The sequence below is a fragment of the Rousettus aegyptiacus genome, unplaced genomic scaffold (assembly GCF_014176215.1).
Source record: "Rousettus aegyptiacus isolate mRouAeg1 unplaced genomic scaffold, mRouAeg1.p scaffold_m13_p_17, whole genome shotgun sequence".
Taxonomy (NCBI): Eukaryota; Metazoa; Chordata; class Mammalia; order Chiroptera; family Pteropodidae; genus Rousettus; species Rousettus aegyptiacus.
In genome coordinates this window covers 28,397,012-28,416,968 of record NW_023416292.1, presented here as the reverse complement: position 1 = coordinate 28,416,968, position 19,957 = coordinate 28,397,012, and the positions used below count along the sequence as shown (strand labels likewise).

At 48.5% G+C, this 19,957-nt stretch overlaps 1 protein-coding gene across 12 annotated transcripts in view; it reads left to right on the top strand.

Annotated features, from left to right (window-relative positions):
- The window catches only part of BCL9 (BCL9 transcription coactivator), a 74,761-nt gene that overhangs the window by 42,143 nt on the left and 12,661 nt on the right, over nucleotides 1-19,957 (top strand). For 7 of the 12 annotated variants that reach the window (XM_036234982.1, XM_036234981.1, XM_036234984.1 and 4 more), the window contains 2 exons: nucleotides 13,796-13,930; nucleotides 15,835-15,926. The exons of 1 other annotated variant lie outside the window; for it this stretch is intronic. The gene's annotated coding sequence lies outside the window, so the exon portion shown is untranslated. Of the gene's footprint in view, nucleotides 1-10,214; nucleotides 10,302-13,795; nucleotides 13,931-15,134; nucleotides 15,330-15,834; nucleotides 15,927-19,957 lie in introns of those variants that run through there. 4 more of the 12 variants (XM_036234988.1, XM_036234987.1, XM_036234986.1 and 1 more) reach the window with 3 other exon arrangements.

The following is a 19,957-nucleotide window of genomic DNA, read 5'->3' as shown; positions in this document are numbered from 1 at the left end:
CCATCACGAAAAGCCGGCTTTGGAACATTTGCTTCGCCCCAGAAAGACCCCTCATTCTTCATTCCCACTCCACCGCACCCCTTAACCTGCTGTTTCTGTATATTTGCCTTTCTTGGCTATTTCTGAAATCACACATAATCGGTCTTCCATATCTGGCTTCTCTCACCTAGCATAGTGATTTTGAAGTGAGTCCATGTTACAGCGCATATGAGCACTGCTCTTTTTTTATCGCTGATTATCTTCTATCGTACGGCTGTACCACAATGTACTCATCCGCTCATTAGTTGATGGGCATTTGGGTCGTTTCCACGTTCGGGCCATTAGAACTGCGAGAGAACATTCCCATCCAAGCCTGTGTGGCCATATGTTTGTCTCTCTTAAGAGTGGAATCGCTGGGTCATATGGTAAACTTATGTTTAACTCCTCAAGAAACTCTTAAACTGTTTTCGAAGGTGGCTGTACCATTTTACATTCCCACCGGCAACGTTCGAAAGTTGCCGTTTCTCCCTATTTTTTATTGTCGCCACCCCTAGTTGGCATGTAGTGTTATTTCACTGTAGACCAGTGTCATTTTTGAACCACCCCCTTTCTGAGCACAGTGACCCCATTTCCACTGATTTTTATGGCTGGAAACCAAACCTGAGTTACTCTTCCTTCCTCCCGTAGTCACAGGCTGCCGAAGTGAGCTGGACTTGCCTCTTCATTCTCCCTTTCACGCTGCCCACCCAATCGTGTCTCCTGGCTGCTCTCCTTGTTGCTTTTAGTTCTTTCTTCAAGTCTTCCTCTCCCAATTAATCCATAGTTGCGGATTAATTGTCAGGATAGCAACCTGAAAGTGGCATGCACGGGTATGGAATCGGGGAGTCTGTGCTCTAGTCCAGGAATCGCACTCATTGTCCCATGACCTTGAATGAGTTTCGTAACTTATCTGAGCCCGGCCTCCTTCGCTGAGTGACTTGGCCTCTCTGAGTCCGTTTCCTCTTGTGCAAGGTAAGAATGAGAACAGAGCCTCTCTCACAGACCTGTTGTAAGCCAACCAAATAAATAATCCATGTAAAGCCCTTAGCGCAGTGCCAGGCTATGGGGAACACTCGGTGCTTGCTGATGTTAGTTTAATGGTCGTCATGACCATTATCATTATTATTCGTTATCATGGAGGTATCTCCCACACGTCTCGCATGGTTATCATAAGGATTGGATGCGGCTGTGAATGTGAAGGCGTTCCCGTGCAAAGCGCAGTGTGTTCTTCTTGACACCGTTTCCCCCTCGCTCGGGCCGGGGTGGGGGGAGGAGGCATTGCAGGACGGCGGCAGGAACACAGGCGTTGGCTCCAGCCTCGCATTCAGTCTGGACCGTGCTAGTTGACGGTAGTGAGGCTTGGGCAGGTAATCTAACCTCTTCATTACACTCATCTGCAAAATGGGTGTAATTATAAATCATATTCAGGACGACAGTGCGAGGAAGCGGGGTTCAGTGAACTGTGGCTTTTTTGTTTTTTAAGCTCACAGTGTATCCTCACGATGAAGGCCCACCTATTTACCCAACTCTGCTCCCCGCTGCTTCCCACCACTCGCCCTGGGGAGCAGCTGTTGTGTGGGAAGTTGGGGCGTCCACCTCCGGCTGACCTGGGTTTCCATCTAAGCCCCCAAGTCTGCATGAATTGAGCAGTTTCTTACCCTCAAAGCATCTGGCCCCTCAACCGTCAAACAGGAATAACAGTTCATCCCTCATGGGGTTATGATGCGCATTAAATGAGACACTATAAATGTAAGAGTTAGAACAGTGCTTGGCACACGCACATGATGAGTGCCCGATGCATGGCAGCGGCCAGTGCGATTGTTTGCAGCCACCGTTCCCGTCATCATTTTCTGTCCAGGCACACGCCATTGTCCTTTCGTTCTCCAGCTTGGCTCCTTGTCTCTTCCTCCTGGGTCATCTTCCACTTCTATGCCCCGTCATCATTCTAAAACTTAACTCTCTATCTTATTCTTCAAGGCCCAGTTCAACCTCTGATCCTTCGAGTTATCGCTTCCGACCTCACGCTCTGTTCACTGCTTTTCTTCCCCAACTGGAAATCCAGAGTCTGTGTCGCGTCTGTAATACACTTTAGGAAGTAATTGTTCTTAAACTTTTCCCCCCCTCGGCTGGACTGTAAGATTCCTGACAAGGACTATGTCTTCATCTTCTAATAAAATTCTCATAGAGTTTGGCACTAGACAAATATTAGGTGCTTATTCATTTTTTATTGATAAACAATAAGAAAGTAAACACGTAAAAACCATTATGAAAATTAAGAACCAGGGCTTTCTGGATCGCCTGTATAGTCTCCTTCATTAATATGAGGATCGACATTGGTCCTGAGCATAATTATATTTGCCAAAACGCAGCATTGAGTGGAGAAGGGGACTGTGGCTGGAGAGCCCCAACGTCAAGGTCAGCACTGTTTGTTGACTTAGTAAAGCTTGTCTTTGCTGACACGAATGACTTTGTTTTTGTTTTCATCACTTCTTGGCAACTCTCTTCAATCGCACCCCTTCCTCCAATCCCAGAGGACCTACTGCCCTCAGAAAGCCCTCTGAGTATTTCCTTCCAGCTTGAATTTCTCTGGAAGGTTCTCCAAGCTTCAGAATCAGCCTTTTCTTTCTACCCTACTGTATTTCCTCAGTATAGTTAGCAGTTAATAAAAGGATAGAGTTCTGGTCAGAAAAATTATTAAAATAAAACAGGCTAAGACTTTATTGTGGTACTCTTCCCAAGGCCTTGGGGAAGTGACATCTTAAATCTAAATTTCTCTTGGCAGAATTTAAAGGCATGTGTTAAGAGTTGAAGAGGAACCAGCGAGATTTGGGGCGAGAATCAGAACCGAGGAGATGGTCTTTTAGGGCTTTTTTAGGGGAGCCTAAATCTAATCCCATCGTGGATAATCCAGAGATAACAAGATGCAACAACAGTAACCAACATTTTTATTGGGCACTTACTATGCGCCAGACACTCTTCTCACGCACACGCAGCTACTCATTCATTCCTCATGCCACCCTGTGAGGAAAATAGTATCATTACTCCACGTAAGGGGGGAAAAAAAAACGAACTCTAGAAAGGTTAAGTAATTTCTCTAAGGTCACACAGCCTTCTGATGGCAGAGCTAAGAGTCAAAGCCAGACAGGTTGATTGACAGCCCCTCCACCCAGAAATGGGTCTCCCCTGGTACGCATTCTGGGGAAAATGTAAGGACCGACTTCATGAGAAAACACTAGGTATCATCATTATCATCGCGGCAGACACAGGGCAGGGCCTCTGCATGCAGGCCACGGCGTAGAATGCTGAGAAGACAGAGGCGTCCCCTGTCTGTCCCCTGACCCCTTCGGGTGGCCCCAAATGGCTCCACTTCCGTGAAGCAGTTTCTGCTCACCTCGCCCAACCCCTGAAGAACGGATCTCCTCTGACTGCCATTTTCCTTTCTGCCTCTGCCCTGCCAGTCACTTGTTCCTTTCTATCTCGTATCGTGGTTATTTATATACATTGTCACGCAGCCGAGCCTTTGCACACGGCTGAGTCCTTTGCCTGGCTGACTTGTATTCTTTAAGACGCCACTCCTGTCTTTTTGCATTCCCTGATTCTCCTGTCTGGATTAGATACCTCTCCTTCGTGTGCCCCATTTTCATCCGTATCACTGCACGTATTACAATTGACTATAAACATTTACTTAGTATTCCTAATGAGATGGGTCCCACATCCCCACATCAGGGAATATGCCTTATACTTACTTGAATCTTCAATATTTCGCACAATACCTGTTACCAGTGAGAGGCTTACTAACCTTTTTTCGAATGAATAAATGAGTGAGTGAATCTTCCATATAAGTCTGATTACACTTTGAGGACAAAATTGGATATCTGATTCATTTTTTGGTACCGCTGCGCCTCCCTCCCCACCCCCTGCAAAATGCCCTGCATATAGTACATGCTCAATAAATATAGCAATGAATAAATAACTGCAAAGCACAAAGAGGTATAAGATTCTGTGCTCAAGATATAGGGAAAGACTGGGAACTACAATCAAGGGTGGATGTTATTAAAAGTTTACGTATCTAGGCTATGTTCTAAAACTGGAAATATAAACATCTACTACTAAAATAAATGAGAAAGAAAGTAACATTTCTTTTCCTTTTGTTTGAAGTTACTTGGCCAGTAAAATACAGTTCAATATTCAAACCCAGGTCCTGGTGACTCCAAAGTCAGTATCGTTCCTATTACACCACCCGGTTGAGATCATAGGGTGTGGGGCTCTAGTTTGGCCGAGAAGAGACAGTAGGCCCTAAGTAACTGGAGAGGAATCAGCACCATATGAACTATAATGCATATAAACAGGCCTTTAAGGACGATGCAGCTGGTCAGAGCCCAGAGAACTGACCAATGAGGGAAGAGGCTAGAGGCAGGAACATCTCTTTAGAAGCTATTACGACAGTCCCAACTTGAGAACAGAAGACAAGAGGTTGATTTAAGGAGGAATTCCTGAACTCAGGTGACTGAAGAGATACAGAGACTGATGGAGAATTTGAGTCAGGATTACTCCAAAGTATTGAGCCTAAAGTGAAAGACGATGAATTCGGAGGTAAGACTTAATTTTGAAAGATGGTGAATTTGTTTTTTGACAGGAGCAGTTAACTTCTAGATAGGCAAGCTGAGCAAATAGAAATGCGGGATTTAAGCTCAAGAGAGGCCTGGGCTGGACTGGTGGATGCGTCGGTCATCTGCAGAGAGGTGATGGATGAAGCGAGGAGAGGGACAGAGCTGGCCTAGGGCAAACTGGAGAGAAGAAAGATCAAAGACCACGGACTCTAAGGAAATTCAAAATTAGGGGAGAAAAGGAAGAACTTAAATCAGAAAGAAGGCAGACCTCTAGGTATCTATCTAAAGGAAATACAATCACTATCTCAAAGAGATATCTGCATCCCATCCATGTTCATTGTGGTATTATTTACAATAGCCAAAACATGGAAAGAACCTAAGTGTCCATCAATAGATGAATGGATAAAGAAAATGCAATTCTCGTTCTCTCTCTCTCTCTCTCTCTCTCTCTCTCTCTCTCTCTCTCTCTCGCACACACACACACACATGCACACACCCACACCGTGGAATATTATTCAGCCACAAAAAAGGAAATCCTGCCATTTTTGATAAACATGAATGAAACTCGAAGGCATTATGCTAAGTGAAATAAGTCAGACAGAGAAACACAAATACCGTGTGATCTCACCTATAAGTGGAATCTTAAAAAAAAAAAAAAAACAACCCAAAACTCACAGAAACAGAGAACAGGTTGGTGATAGAAGGTGGGGGATGGGAAGGCATGAAGGTATCTAAAAGGTACAAACTTCGGGCTGTAGGATAAATAGGACCTAGGGATGTAAGATATAGTGTGGTGACTATAGTTAACAACACTGCATTAAGTGTTTGAAAGCTGCTAAGAGAGTAGATCTTAAAAGTTCTCATCTTTCATACACACAAATTATAGCCATGTGAAACAATGGATGTTAATTAAACTGTGGTAATTATCTCACAGTCTACACATATATCAAATCACTATTTCGTACACCTTAAATTTATACAATGTAATATATTAATTATATCTCAGTAAAATTGGTGGGGAGAAGAGGACCATACCAGAATATCATTATATCTTGGAATTCAAACTCTAAGGGATTCAGAAAGAAAAGGATATTCATTATTCATTGGATGGATTTGGTGATCAGTTTTGACCATATGGAAGAGAGTTTCGGTAGCATGGTTGGGTTATTACTGAGTACGAGAAAGAATTATGGTGGCAGAGAATGTAGGTTACCCTTTGAGTAAATTGGGAATTAAAAGGGAGAAAAAAATGATCATCAGTGTAAGAAACGTTTTATTGAAGATACTAAAACAAAAAGGGTAAGTTAATGGTAGAGAGATAATTGAGCAAAACCCTTCAGAGGTGGGGTGAGATGACAAGGTTGGTCTTGCAATGGATCTGAAGGGCAAAATTCCTGGAGAAATGTCTAGAAGAAAATGAAAGCAGTAGTGAAAATACTTCACCCAGAATTATCGCCAGGAAAGAGGTTCAGAATAGGAAGTGAAACTGCGCGTTAGCGAAAATTGGAGAGAAAAAAGGGCGTGTGGCGACAAGGATGGATGTGAAGAACCGGTATGGAGAACACGGCGTTTGGGGAGAAGTGGCCAGGGCGCACGACACACTTCCGTTGTTTCTTGTGAAGCCACGATGGGCCACGATTAGGTTGGGACCCCCGGGGAAGGGGGTCGGCATTTATAGATCAGCATGTCTATATCAGTCATTTAGGGCTCAGGAAGAGCAGACTGAGTGTCACCTCGCCTGACTTCTAGAAGGCAGGCAGTGAGGGTGGGAGGCAAGACCATGGAGATTCGAGTGTGAGAATAAAGGAGAATCGGTGGTGGTTCCGATCTGTCACGTCACAGATCTGTCTTTCACGGATAGGGGGCCCGTAATTCCCAAACTGTGGAAAGCGGATAAGCAGTGAAGGCCCGAGGTCACGTCGAGAGTGCCAAAGGCCCCGGGTAGAGCTGCAGGAAGAAAGGAGGTGAGAATATCTATTCCTTCCTAACGAAAGCGACACTTAGCCTTACATTTTCCCGGCAGCGATGAAGCTCTGGGGCTGCCCCTTGCCTTCCACGGCCTGGCGACAGCTAGGGCGGGGCGGTTTGCTTCCCTTTCATGGGTGACCTAAAGAGGAAACCACTTCCTAGCCTTTTCTTTACAGCATTGGGCAGCGGCACTGAGAGTCACGATGCTATTTCATTCTGACCCTTCACTGTCCGTCATAAATTACCCTCTTGGTAGTATTCCTTTGAGGTTGATATTCGCCAGTTTTGGTTTGGACAATGAGGGAAATAAATTGGTTAGAAACAGTATAAGCGGCAGGAAATGGACAAACTGAGGGTTTTGACCAAGGCAAGAATTTGTTAGGGCCTCTGAGAACCCTAGCACCAGCTGGCTGAGCAGGCTCAACCTTTCCGAGTCTTAATTCCATCCTTCCTCAGGTAGGACTTCATGTTCTCTCCTCCAACAGTAAATGCCGCGATGAATGGACGACCCTGGGGAGTTAGAACAGTGCGGTAGAGTGTTGGACTTAAATTTTAGTCCCTGAAAATGGGCATCATCTTGGCAAGTCATTCAACTTCTGTCTTAAGAATTCTCCTCTGTAAACTGGCGGGGGGTGGGGAGAGGAGGAGTCCTTCTTAAAATTTAGGTATAAGTTCATCAAGAGCAAAGATAACAAAATTAGTTTGAAAGTGGAGTTTACAGGTAGAAAAGACTGGAGGCAACCTGAAATAAGGGATGCTGAGGTTAGCCGAAGAACTAAGAAGCCAGTCACATCATCCACAAACGTCATCGTGCACGCTTGTCATCACTATGAGAAGCAAATTTCGGAAAGTAAAAAAAAATCGTACCCAGGTTTCTTTAGTGTCAGAGGCCTTTATTTTTTTTAAACGGTTTTACCATTTGGATTTAAAAATGATTTATCTTAGAATTTCTAGAGTAGTAGAAACAGTTTGAAGCTTTTATTTCTAGGATGATTTTTAAAATGATTTCATCATTCTCCATCAGTATTTATGTATATACAGTAGGCTCGATTCCTATACAGCACTATAGAATCCTTTCTCAGATGAGATAGAAATGCATGGAAGCTGGAAAATTCAGAGGACAAAAATTCAGTAAAAGAGATAAACTATTTAATAGAATAAATCACATTTTAAAACACATTTCTATCCCTTGTGCAATGTGGCTGTGGAGATGCTAACCTTCAGATGTCATGAATTTTAGCATACTTAAATTTTCAATATTATTCTCTTTTACCCTAGAGTTATGCGTTTAGTATTCACTTGCGTTTTTCTTCTGGTTCAGTAAATAACTTTGAACTTTGACACATAGAGCCGAGTGGGGGTTATGATGCCTAATAAAATGGTTAAGACTTTTGTGCATGGGTATTGTTATAATGAGCTCGTTTTTGAGTCTGGCACACTCTGCCCGCAGCTCATTTAGTGGTGGTTTTCTCTCATAGATGCAGTCTGTGGATTCCTTCTTGCCACCTATATTAGCCATCCCACATGTTTCTTGGGTTTAGATGTCTTTTCTTATGTCCATACCCGACTCTTTTCCTCCCGCCTTCTTTTACAGAAGTTCTTACCTGTGTTATATCAACTCTTCCATCGCCAAAACTTGACCAAAGGAAGCGTTCTACTTTAGTTTTCCCATTTAGAATTCTTCAGCCCATCTTAGATTTATATCGTTTATACCTACGACTGTCTTTTTTTTTTTTATCTATTTATATCCTGAGTCATAATGGAAGACAAAGAGAAAACATCTTACTATGAGAAAACAGTTTTTCACAGCTCTAAGCTGGGGAGACATGGTATAGAAACTTATAAGACCAGCCGAGTTGTGAATGGTTTCCAAAGCTTTATCTTTTAGGGCTCTCCTGTATCATCTCTTTCAAAAGGTTGCCCCCAAGGAAAGGTCCCTATCTTAGACAAGGAAACCAACACAGAAGTAAGTATCCTGGGGTAGAAGCTAAAGCAGAGGAAACTGTATCTACTTCTCTTGGCCATCTTGCCTCCTCCATCTATCTTTGGGGCGAATACGCAGTATATTGTAACACAGGCAGTCTTCACTGAGCCAATTCAGAGACGCTGCGGGGCCAGTGCACGTAGTTGCAGAAACATGTGACATCGAGACTACAAACGCAGAGATGTGTTTTTTGGGGGGAGGGCTGTGCAGCAGACAGGTCTGTAATAACAGTTGGTCATGGCAGCAACGCAGCGAGGGCCACAAAGATAAACCAGGAGTAGCGGGAATCTGAGCTTTATTCAGCAGCATGCCTCACCATGATGCCGTCATTTTTCCTGCCAAAGAAAAAGTGCTGTCCAACGGGTTACCCTCTCACTTCGCAGGGGACAGTCGGGGTGCCCCGGCTTTGAGCTCTCCGGAGCAGAGGCCTTCGGCAAAATCAGGGGAGCGATACTGCGATTAAAAAGCGGTTGTGAATCGATTCGAGGATTTGGGCAGAAGGTCCCCAATGGGCACTAGGTAGCGATGCGTGAGCGGGGCTGGGCCAGATATGGAAGGAGAGACCCCGCACCAGCCACCGCGCCTGCAGGACCCTGCCAAGAATCTGCTTTGGAGAGGGTGGAGGAGCGTGCAGCCCCAGAGGGGCCTGCTCCCCTGGGAGGGGAGAAAGCCGGCAACAGCCAAGGCAGCGCGGAGATTGCGCGGGGAAGGCGAGGGACCGGAGAGAGGGGATGGGGCGGGCTGCAGTCTTGTCCTGGAGGTGTGAGGGGGTCGCCTTGAGACGGAGGACTAGGCCGGCTGGGGCAGCAGGCGAGTGTGAGGGAAAGACCCCTGCCTTCCGCAGCTCCCAATCCGTTTCTGTCAAAGATGGCCAAATTCCACGCTGCCCTTCCCCCCTCCGTGCCTCCCCCAGGCGCCTGGGGTTGCTCCCCAGAGCTACGGGCGGCGGCGGGGGTGTCGGGGCGGTGTGTGTGTGTGCATGGTGGGGGGGAGGTGCGGGAAAGGAGAGGGCCTCCCGGGCCGCACCTCCCAGCCCCGCCGGCCCCGGGGGCGGGGAGGGTCTTCTAGTTGAGAAAGGACTCTGCCGCTTTAAGGTGGGGAGTAGGCGTCACCTCTGGCCGGGTGACGGACTGGGGAGGGATCCTGGTGGGCGTGTCCACGCGGGGCGGGGGGTGGGGTCGGCGGAGGGGCGTGGCCTGGGCGGGGCGTGCAGGGCGCGGGGCGTGGCCGGGGCGGGGGCGTGGCCGGGCGCGGGGCGGAGGAAGCGGCCGGGCTGGTACCACCGCGCGCGGAGCGGGAGGGGGCGAGCGGCGTTCCCGCGGCGGGGGCGGACGCGGAGGCGGGGAGGGGGCCGTCCCCGTTCCCTCGCCGGGCGGGACGTCGGGCCGGGGGAGGGGGCGCCGCTCCGCGCGCGTCCGAGGCGGGGCCGGCGGTACCTTTCGTGGCGCGGGGCGTCCGGGGGAGGGCCGAGGGGAGGGGAAGGGGCGGTCCCGGGAGGGGGGCCGGAAAGGGGGAGGCGCCGGCGGACAATGGAGCCTATGTGTGCCTGCGGGAGTGGGGCGCCGCCGCCGCCGCCGCCGCCGCCGCCGGGGGGAGACGCTGCGCCGCCGCCGCCGCTGGCCCCGGCCCGGGCCCCCCGGGGCTGAGAGCGCCCCGGACCGAAGCCCCCTCCCCTGCTCCGCTCCTCCTCTCCCCTCCCCTCCCCCACTCCCGCCTCGGGGGTAAGTGGCACCTCTGGGGGAGGGGAAGGGGAAGGGCCGGAGCCGGGGGTTGGAGAGGGGGCCGGTCCGCGTCCGCGTGTTTTGAGGCGGTTTGGGGGCGGGGGGTAGCCACCGCCGCGGAGAGCCGGGGCGGGGGGCGGGGTGGGGGGAGGGGAGGAGAGGGGCGGGGGTCGAGGCTGCGGATTTAGAGAGTTGAGTCTGGAGAAACCTGTAGGGGGAGGGGGGGCGTCCTCTGCTGACCGCTCGCTGAGACTCAGGCGTCCCTCGATTTTTTTAGAGGTGGTGTCCCAAGCAGTGCTTCGAGACGCTAAATGGGGTGGGACGCTCCCAGGGTCCTGGGATGAAGGGGCTCTGGAGGGGCGAGATGGAGAGCTGAGAAGGGGAATGAATTCATGTGTTGAGTTCGGTGGGGTCTGTAAGACGCCAGAGATGCATAGAGGTAAAAGGGACTTTGCAGGCCAGTGACTTGTTGAAGGGTCGGGGAAGTGAAAGCTTGGAAGACCATAGGAGTAGTACGGGGCTCCAGCAGGTGAGCTGGTGCGGTCCGGGCCACTGAGTCATTGTGGGGGTCGTGGACACACCAGCGATTTCCAAAGTGGAGCCCCGATCACTGACCTTTGAAAGTTGCAAAGACTATTGAGATGTCACCGATTAGTGCTGGGTGAGCTTGGTGACATGGAGATATCCTAAGGAAGACGACAGCAGGTTACAGGTTATTTTGTTGGGAGCGAGGAGCCAGAGGCCCGTAATAGTGTTGCTGGGGGCCTTATGTGAGGACTCTCAAACCTAAAGGGGGATCCTGAAACTGTCCTGCAGGAGCCCTCGTGTGCAACGGGAGAGGAGCGACTCAGGGCCCCAATCACAGCCCAGCTGGGGACTAACAAGTTATTAGACAAGGCAGAGAAACTCTTCGTGGAGAGAGACTCTAAGGTGGGATAGTTAGACTTTGGTTAAGGCAAACACAGGTAGATTCACACAGTGACCTTAGTGGGAAAATGATTGAGTGGCTGTGTAAAGAGTTATGTTTTGATCAGTGGTGTGTGATTACCTGTTTGTTAACCTTTGATATATTCAATAACGAAGGTTCATTTTTGGGGCAGAAATTTGGACTCTTGTGCACTGAGCACAATGATGAATCAGATTTAGCAGGTAGGAAGGATTAAGTGGTAAAATAATTGGGCGGGGGGGAGGGTAAGGGGGCAAAGGATGTTGATGGTAAGACCCGTATGAGTTAAGAATGTTTGATTCTTCAAGGAGGTGGTGCCACATAATAGCCCTGTTGGCTTATTTTTTTTGACTGGATACTAGTAACTTGGGAAGTTTTAGCACGGAATTAATGTTTATGTGAATAATGTTATAGTCCTAAGTACAGATTTAAGAAAGACCTTCTTATTAACTAGTGAAAAAGACCCAAGCTATTAAAGACAGATGGATTAATAAAAGGAGCAGATAGTTAGATGCATAAAGATGCTTTGGGGAATGAGGATTCCATTAATTGATGGTTTGGATAAGAAGAGAAAATTTAATGCAAAGTTGAGACAGGGGTGACATGTCACAGCTTTAGGACCTGGGCTCTAATGGTATTGAACCATTAGAATATTATTTCATAATAAGTGTCAAATATAAGATGATAGTAGTTCAGTAACATGTGGTAGATAGATAAGGAAATCATTGACTAAAAGATGAATAATTACCATAATGTTCTCTTCTCATAAGGCATGTTGTATGTAAGTTGGCTTTTGAGCTAAGGATTCCCCACCTGGATTCTATGGGATATTTTCCCCATAGCCTTCAGAAGCATCTGCTCCTGCGAATCAAAAGAGAATGCTCTCTGGCTTGTGTATGTGTGTGTGTGTGTGTGTGGGGGGGTAATACAGAGGCTTCAAAGCATTCTAATAAACTAAATATTTGGTCATGGTGACTTGGTATAGTGGTTAGAGCCTTGAACTTGAAATCAAGAAGCTGGCTCTCCCGTTGACTTCTGTGTGACTTTGACCAAATCTCATTTATTCTCCAGTTTCCCCATTTATGAAGTAGCGATACCACTACCTAGGCCACTCATAACGCATTACAGCACTTAAACAAGTTAATACCTATCTGCAAAGGGCTTTGAACACTTACGAGAATGAGAGACTAGATAGCCCAACTTTCCCCTTCTAAAAACAGACCAAATTCAGCTTTTGCAACAATTATTAGCACGCTTGATTGAGGAACCAAAAAAATGTACCTTATACATCTGTCTTGTTTTATTGTCTGGATTTCGGTTTTATTTTGTTTTGAAAGGTAGCAAGAAGTAATCGTGGTGACAGTTATAGCAATGTAAGCAAAGGTCCGCATGGAAGGCTGAGAATATACATGCTATGAATGCTCACCGAGGCTGATGCTGACCCTACATCTCTGTGACCTTGAGCGCGTTACTCGGCTTCGTGATGGCTTAATTTTCTTCAACTATGAAATAATGCTGGTGGAAGGACTGACTTGTCTGTCTGCCTCGGTGACTGTGATGTTAGGGTCTATAGAAACTTTATTTGCTGTAGATCAGGGGTTCTTAACCATCTATGTCCCATGTCCCTCTTTGGCCATCTGATGAAGCACAGGACCCCTTCTGAGAATTATGCTTTTTAAACACGTAACGTAAAATCTATAGAATTATATGACATGAAAACAGTTATTAACATGTTAAACAGTTGTGACACAGCCATTCGTATGCTTCTCTATAACGCATTAAATAGCAAAGTGTAGCCGCAAGTCTAAAGGTACTATAATTTCGAAGTAGCGATGAGTAAATATTTTGTGGCCGTATTTGCAACAGCTGTAACATGATGCGAAAGGGTCTTTGTGGTTTCTCTTGGTGGCACAGTCACAGGGTCACTAATACTAACGTGGGTTGTCACCTGTGTTCACAACCAAAGGTAGTGCTGTCACTTAGAGGTTAGTGAATAGGAAAATACATTTTCCCTGGCAAGTTCACGGCCATCGTCCCCCCCCCCCTCCGCCCTGCCTCCAGTCTGTCCACAGACCCCTTGGGGAGGCACTGGATCCCAGGCGAAGAATTTCTGCTGTAGACCTGCCGAGTTTTGAAAGTTAAATTGTCGTATGGCACCTGCATTTTAGGCTTTGCAGTGTTTTTTTCAGCATCTCCGCCATGCTAAGAACAAGGGAGAGAAGATAGGAAATCAAAGGCCGCTTTGCAACCTGCGGCGACTGTTCTTGGTTATGGAGAAAGTCAGAAGCAGTGATTAGAACGGGCCTTTGTGACTTGCGGGGTCTGCTTTTCCTTAACTTCCCAGTCGTCATCGGGACGGATTTGGGCTCCAGCTCGCTTCGGCTGTTTTAGCGGCTTTGCCCTCCTTTCCCGTTTTCACCTAATCCTTCTCTTTACTCTTCCTTCTTCCCAATATCGACTTGGCCTCAGCGCACTGGGGAGTGGGTGGTTTCCTTTGCCGTTGGTGTGCATTGGGATGTGAACTTTTCCATTCTTCTCGTCCCTGTAGGACTGAATGTGGGACTAACTGGTGTCACTCCACTTTGACCTAAAACTTCCCTTCTGTGTGGGAGGCAGAGATCATTTTTGGAAAGTTCCTCTGTGTCCCAATGTAGAAGACAGAGCAAACTGGACAACTTGACAGGTAAAGAGCCTGGTGTCGAACCCATCACTCCTGTGAGTCGGTCTGAGCGCGCTGTAATTTGTTTCTGATCCCGTAGCGTCTCTTAGACGTGAAAACTGCATTCGTTCATTATTGCGGTAGTTCCTATGGCAGAGGCCATCAGGTTCGAGAAAAGTCAAGACCGAGGTGCAGTTACTTTATCCTTTTCTGTGGCAGGGACTTCCGCGGTAACACACCTCATGGGAACGCAGCGGGTGAGAGGTCACACAGGTGTTTGCCACAGCATCGTGGACCTGTGGGTGCTGGGCGGGGGTGGCCGTGCGCGGGTGCCGGCACGTCACCCTCCACGGATCAGCCAGCTGGGCGCCAGGTGCTGACACGGTGACCTTCCTCTGCGAGTTCCCGGCCTACACACCCCACGGGGAGCTTTAGCAACGTCATAATAGTCTCGTGGATATAATACTGTCTGTGGCCACGGGGGTTGTTAGGAATCAAGGAGAATTTCACGAAGAAGCGTCTTTTTTGCTGAACGTTTTTTTAGGGTAGCTGTTGTGCTAAGTGATGGTAGTGGAAATTCAGTTTTGCATGCTTAAATTTTGTGAAAACGCTTTCGCTTGATAACACATTTTGATTTGCTTGCTTAAAGTTTGTTAGCTTGAAGGACGACAGACGTGTGTTTTTACCTGTGAATATGAAAACACGTGTTAGTATGTTCTTCGGGCAAAGGTTTTCTGTACATACGTGCCCATCGTATAGTTTTCCTTTCGCCACACGTTGTGGGAAGAGAGGTTCTTCCCATCGTGAGCTTTTTCTGAGAGGAAGCCTCTTAGTAGTCGGCATGCCAGAAGTTAGGAATGAGCGAGGAATGGAATCCTGAGGCCTTTTCGTTCCACATTCTAAGTTTGATACTCTGCCTTTTATGGACTAGCGGTCATAGCACAGAAATGAAATTTGTTAAACACGACATAGTTGTAATAAACTTGACTTCTTAGAGCAAGAAAATGGGAAAGGATCGTTGGGAGAGCAGAAATTGGAATCGTAAAGGTGATCTCAGGCTTGGTCAGATTATTTTCTGAATTTATTCACAACTTTGTGGCAACCGTAGAGTCTTCTTTTAAAGATTCTTAAGTAACTTGGCCTTGGGACACTTGAACTTGGTTCTTCCTTGTGATTTCAAAACTGTAAATTCTGGGCCGAGTGGAAGGCTCGGTGTTCTAATTCACAGGGACTCCCGCTGGACAGTGACCCGCTTGGCCAGTGCCTCAGCGTCTTGTCGACTTACCCAGCTCAGGTCAGGATAGTGTTTCGCACATAGTAGGCACTCAGAGGAGCTCACGCGGCCTGGTTGTTCAGCCTCGCGATCCTCCAAAATATGCGACAATAAACTTTCCTGCTGAATTCTGGCCTCGTAGAGTCTCAGGTGAGGATTGGGGGAGGGAGCCGTGAATGGCAGCTCCCTTCGTAAGTTCAGAAGCATACCTAGAATTTTGTCTGACTCACCTTTAGTCAGCTCTCAGTTCTCCACACTAATAAGGAATGGGCAGAAGCAAAAATGGGAGGGATTTTTTTTTCCTACTAAATGCCCAGAAATTTAAAAAGTAGAAAAATTGATTTTATTTGCCCTTAGTATTTCTCTAGTCCCTGAAAATAAAATGTGCCTTGGGAAGGAGGAAAAGGCACAAGGGCCTTGAAATAGCTACTGGTTGAATAACACACCCTTTAATAATTGGCAGTTGATTCTGTTTACATGAGAGAGAGCCGACAACTTCCTCTTACACTCATTCTAGAAGAAATAGGAAACCCGTCCTTCTCTTAAGATACTCAGCAACAAAATGATATTGTCCAATTGTGACAGAATGATAGTGTCCGCATTGTTGTTTTTTAATCCATTTGGGATTTTTTTTCTTCCTTTTACTCTCATCCAGGTGAGGGTCACCTTTGAGCCCGGGGTTCGTGGACTCCTCCAGCTCCTCGCCTCCAGGATGAGCTCTGCCGTGTCGTGACCCTGGGGGTTTTGGTGAGTAGCGTGCTGGATGGCGACCCCGGCGAGCGAGCACGCCTGGCTTAGGAGACAGTCTCCGGGAGAAACCTCCATTTTCAGTCAACAAATACTGTCTGGACAAATCCCCAGTAGTGAGTGCGAGGAACACAGGGATGAACACGTCGCTCCCGGTCACTTTCTGACCTCACCCTGCCTTCGCGGAGCCTAGGGAGAGGGGTGGACGTTACTCAAGTGATCACATGATTACAAAACGTGGGACGCGTGTGAGGGCGTCATGGAGACCGGCGTGCGGATCGGTGCGCTCAGGCCCCTTCCTCTCTGAAGGAGCAGCCCCGAAGCAGAACCTTCATTCATTCAGCAAAAAGATCCAGACATCTGGGTCAGGGTGATGGAGGGAGGTGTCGGGAATGACTCCCAAATCACCAACACGAGCAGCTGGGTGGATGGAGGTGCCTGCCGTTTACTAAAATGCAGACGACCGAAGGAAAGATGCTTCTGGGAGGAAGGCTCCGTGGAGAGGGAGAGTTCCCCTGCGGTCCTGTTACGTTCGAGGCGCGCAGGGCGAGGTCAGGTTGGGAGTTGTTGGCACGGAGAGAACTTACAGAGTGAGGAGAGGAGAGGCCCCAGGTAGGGTCACAAGGAGCGCCAAGTTGTAGAGATTGGGGAGCAAGGGGCCAGCGAAGGAAGCAGACAGAGGGGTTGGAGAGGCGGGAGGGAAACTGGAAACCACGAGAGGAGAGGCCTCGTCTGCGGCGCGGGACGCCAGCGTTCCCGCCCTCGAGGGTGGTCGCGAAGGAGCTGACTGTGGACAGCGCCGGGTGGGCGTGAGAAGGAAGGGCTCGGCCTGCACAATACGAGACGGGAGAAGGTGAGGTTAGAAAGTGGCCGGCGGCGACCTGGTCGACAATGGTGGTTTCTGTCATCCGCGTGTGGCGGTTGGTTTAAAATAGTTAAGGGGTGAGTGGCAAGCGAGGAAGGATCAGCTCCATGGCGAAACTCGGCTCCGAAGGGGACCAGAATGCCAGAGCTGGGTTTCGTTTATTTTGTTAAACCTGGACAGTGGGCTACATGTCTGAACGCTGATCAGACATACCCAGGAGATGCAGGAGGTAGAGGGGAAGCCCAGAGAGGAGAGAGAGAGCTCGGTAAGCCGGAAGGGACGGGCCTAGGCCCCCTGCCGTGGGATGACCTTTGGGGGAAAGTCGGCTGTTTTCTCCGTTTTGATAGAAGGGTGGGGGGGCAGGCACTGATGAAAACAAGCGCAGATGTGTTGGTGAGGACACCCTGCCCGACGACTTCTCTCCTCCCTCCTAAGGCCTGGGCAAGACGGAGCCCCGGAAGTGGGAGGGAGGGAGGGAGCCGATGGCTGGAGATGGAGATGAGCAGGTATGCGGCGGCCTCGGGCAGAAGGGCGAGGGAGCTACCTGGGGGAGCTACCTGGGGCATGGCGATCGCAGGAATAGGGAGCCCGAGTGCTTATGCCCTGCCACTAAGCACTTGCCGTACCAGCTCGCTTTGTCCCCCAAGTCCCCGCTTTGACAGGCGTTAGAGTGATGCCTGGCCAGACGCCAGCTCCCCCTCTCGCTGGGGTGTGATGAGTAGAGTGTGACCCAGCTCACGTGGGCAGATCGCTTAACACTGCAGAGCCTCAGTTTCCTCCTCCGTGAAATAGCGACAGCAGTTGGTTCCTGCCTCCAGGGTGGTCGTGAGTGACATGGACGGTGCTTAGAAGAGAGCCCGGGACAGAGCGAATGTCGTAAGCGTTATCTCAGGAGAAAAAAGAAACATGTGTAGATCTGCGGAGTTAGGAGATTTAGTTATTTGGGGGAAAAATTTCCCTGGCTAGAATCAATCATTTTGTGGAAGATCTTTTCCAGTTCTTAAAAGTAAACAGTTGGCACTGGTCTACAAACGTAGGAGCTAAAGAGCCTGGTTTTATCCTTTGGAACCATATGATTGTCGGGAAGGCTAAAGCTGAGAGTGGCTCATTCCAGCAACGCTCTTGGGTTAGGGGTCAGAAGACCTGGGCTTCGCCACCACCCGGTGAGCCCCTGTGCTTATTTCGCCTTCCGCGCTGTCCCCCCACCCATGAAGTGACGGTGAGGAGATGCTCAGAGCAAAGAGCGGGGCACGGAGCACTGACAGGGAGCCTGGGGAAGCCCCTCGCAGCCGTGGGCTCGTGGGCTCGGGCCGTCCGTCTGTCAAATGCCTGCTGAGAAGGTTGGACCAAATTGTGAGAACGAGAAACTCTCTTGTAGAACTGCTTTCAGAATAAGTGTTTTATGTTCACAGTATTATCATTAGCAGTAACCTTTGCTGCCAGATTGGGGTGATTTGACATTTGTGACGTGTGCCGAGTTTCTTTGGAAAAAGAGGGTGATTCTGTCCTGGGCGAAGCCAAACAGGTCGCCGCGGGTCCCACCGCATTCTTCATCCGTCACGCCGAGTATGTAGGAAAACCAAAGCACTTTAAAACGAGGTTCTTGCCTTCAAAGATCACATTCTTCGTGGAGGGGAGGGAGGATACAGTGTACACACAAGACCGTTCGATACGACACATGACTGAGTGCGAGAATGCGTGACGAGGGCAGTGGTTCCGGAAGAAGTTACAGAAGGGGACCGTGTACGTGGTAACCGCTTCGCTTTTCTAGAAGTAAATGTTTTCTGGGGGCTTTGTCCCGTGCAGGTGCATTTGCTCCTTCCGTTTTGCCTGTGATTCCTGATGTTTAGTGAGAGGTCACAGAATGGTTTATTATTGTGTGTATCAAACTCGACGACTGCAATCAGTTTTAGAGTCCAAACTGAAAAAAAGAAAAATAAAGGCTGAAGGTGGCGAGGGATAAAAATATAACCTTAAATATCATCCAGACCAGACGGTTCTGAGGATGCTTTCTCCTCATGGAGCTACTACATAGCATTTCATTCTAGTTCTTTCCCCTTTTTTGTTTAAAAATAAAAATAAAAATGTACTTGCGTGCCCTCAGAACTTCCATGTTTCTTTCAGTGTCTCGGATAAAATAGCTGGAGCTGTTGCAAATTTCTAAACGAAAATATAGACACTTCCCACATGATAATGAGCACTGTCAGCGCCAAAACCTGGAATATAACTAATTCTCCCAATTTTCGTCCAGTTTTTGAGTCTCCTGAAGTATATGTAAGCTGTGACACCTGAGGTGGTTCTGACTCTCTTTGATTCTTTAGCCACTCATCCTGCATCTCATACCTTCCTCCTTTAATGCTGTACCCCACGGGGAGGAGAGGGGACGGTGGTTGTTGCAAGGAAGCCAGCTTAGAGCTGCCCCGGGCTCGGGGCCTGACGGCCTCCCTTGCTCTTCCCCGAAAGAGTGCAGCCTTCCTAAATGAAGGGCTTTCTCGTTTGTTCTCCGGCTGGGTCTGGGAATAGTTTCTTGACCTTTATGCTTCAAATTAGCCTTGCAAATTGGCTCAAAAAATATCTTCGCCTTCAAAGATGTTCTTTTACCTTCAGCATTATGGATCATTCCCATGCTTACCCATGCCTGCAGCCCGGTCATTAAGCAGTGAGAACACAGGTATATACTCAGCATAATTTAATAGAAAGATCATGGAAATCAGGGAGCAGAACTGATTGTATTTGGTATTGGCTCAATAGTCGATTTCAGAAGTACCTCCTTTAATGCCTCCCCAGCCTGAGGCCCAGAGAGTATATGCGTAAATTAATGTGTTTCATGGTTTGAAATTGGGATGGGTTTGTTAAATCTCAGTGCGTTGTTTGGCATCCAAGATGAAACACCAGGTAGTTGCCTTAGATTTGGGGTACCCAGCGGTGTCAAAGCGTTGTTTTGAAAAAAGAAAAACTTGGGTTTCTAAGGGTTTTGTCTTGGGAAGCAGAGACATGTAAGGGGGAACATGGGGCCGGAGGCAGTGTCCTCCCTGGGTCTGCTGCAGACGCCGGGCGCAGGACGCTGGGGTGGGCGGAAGGCCATGCGCCGGGCGGACGGTCTCAGTCACGCTCCAGCCGCCGGAGCCTGGAGCCTTCCGGCCGGACCACGAGCGGCGCCCGTCCC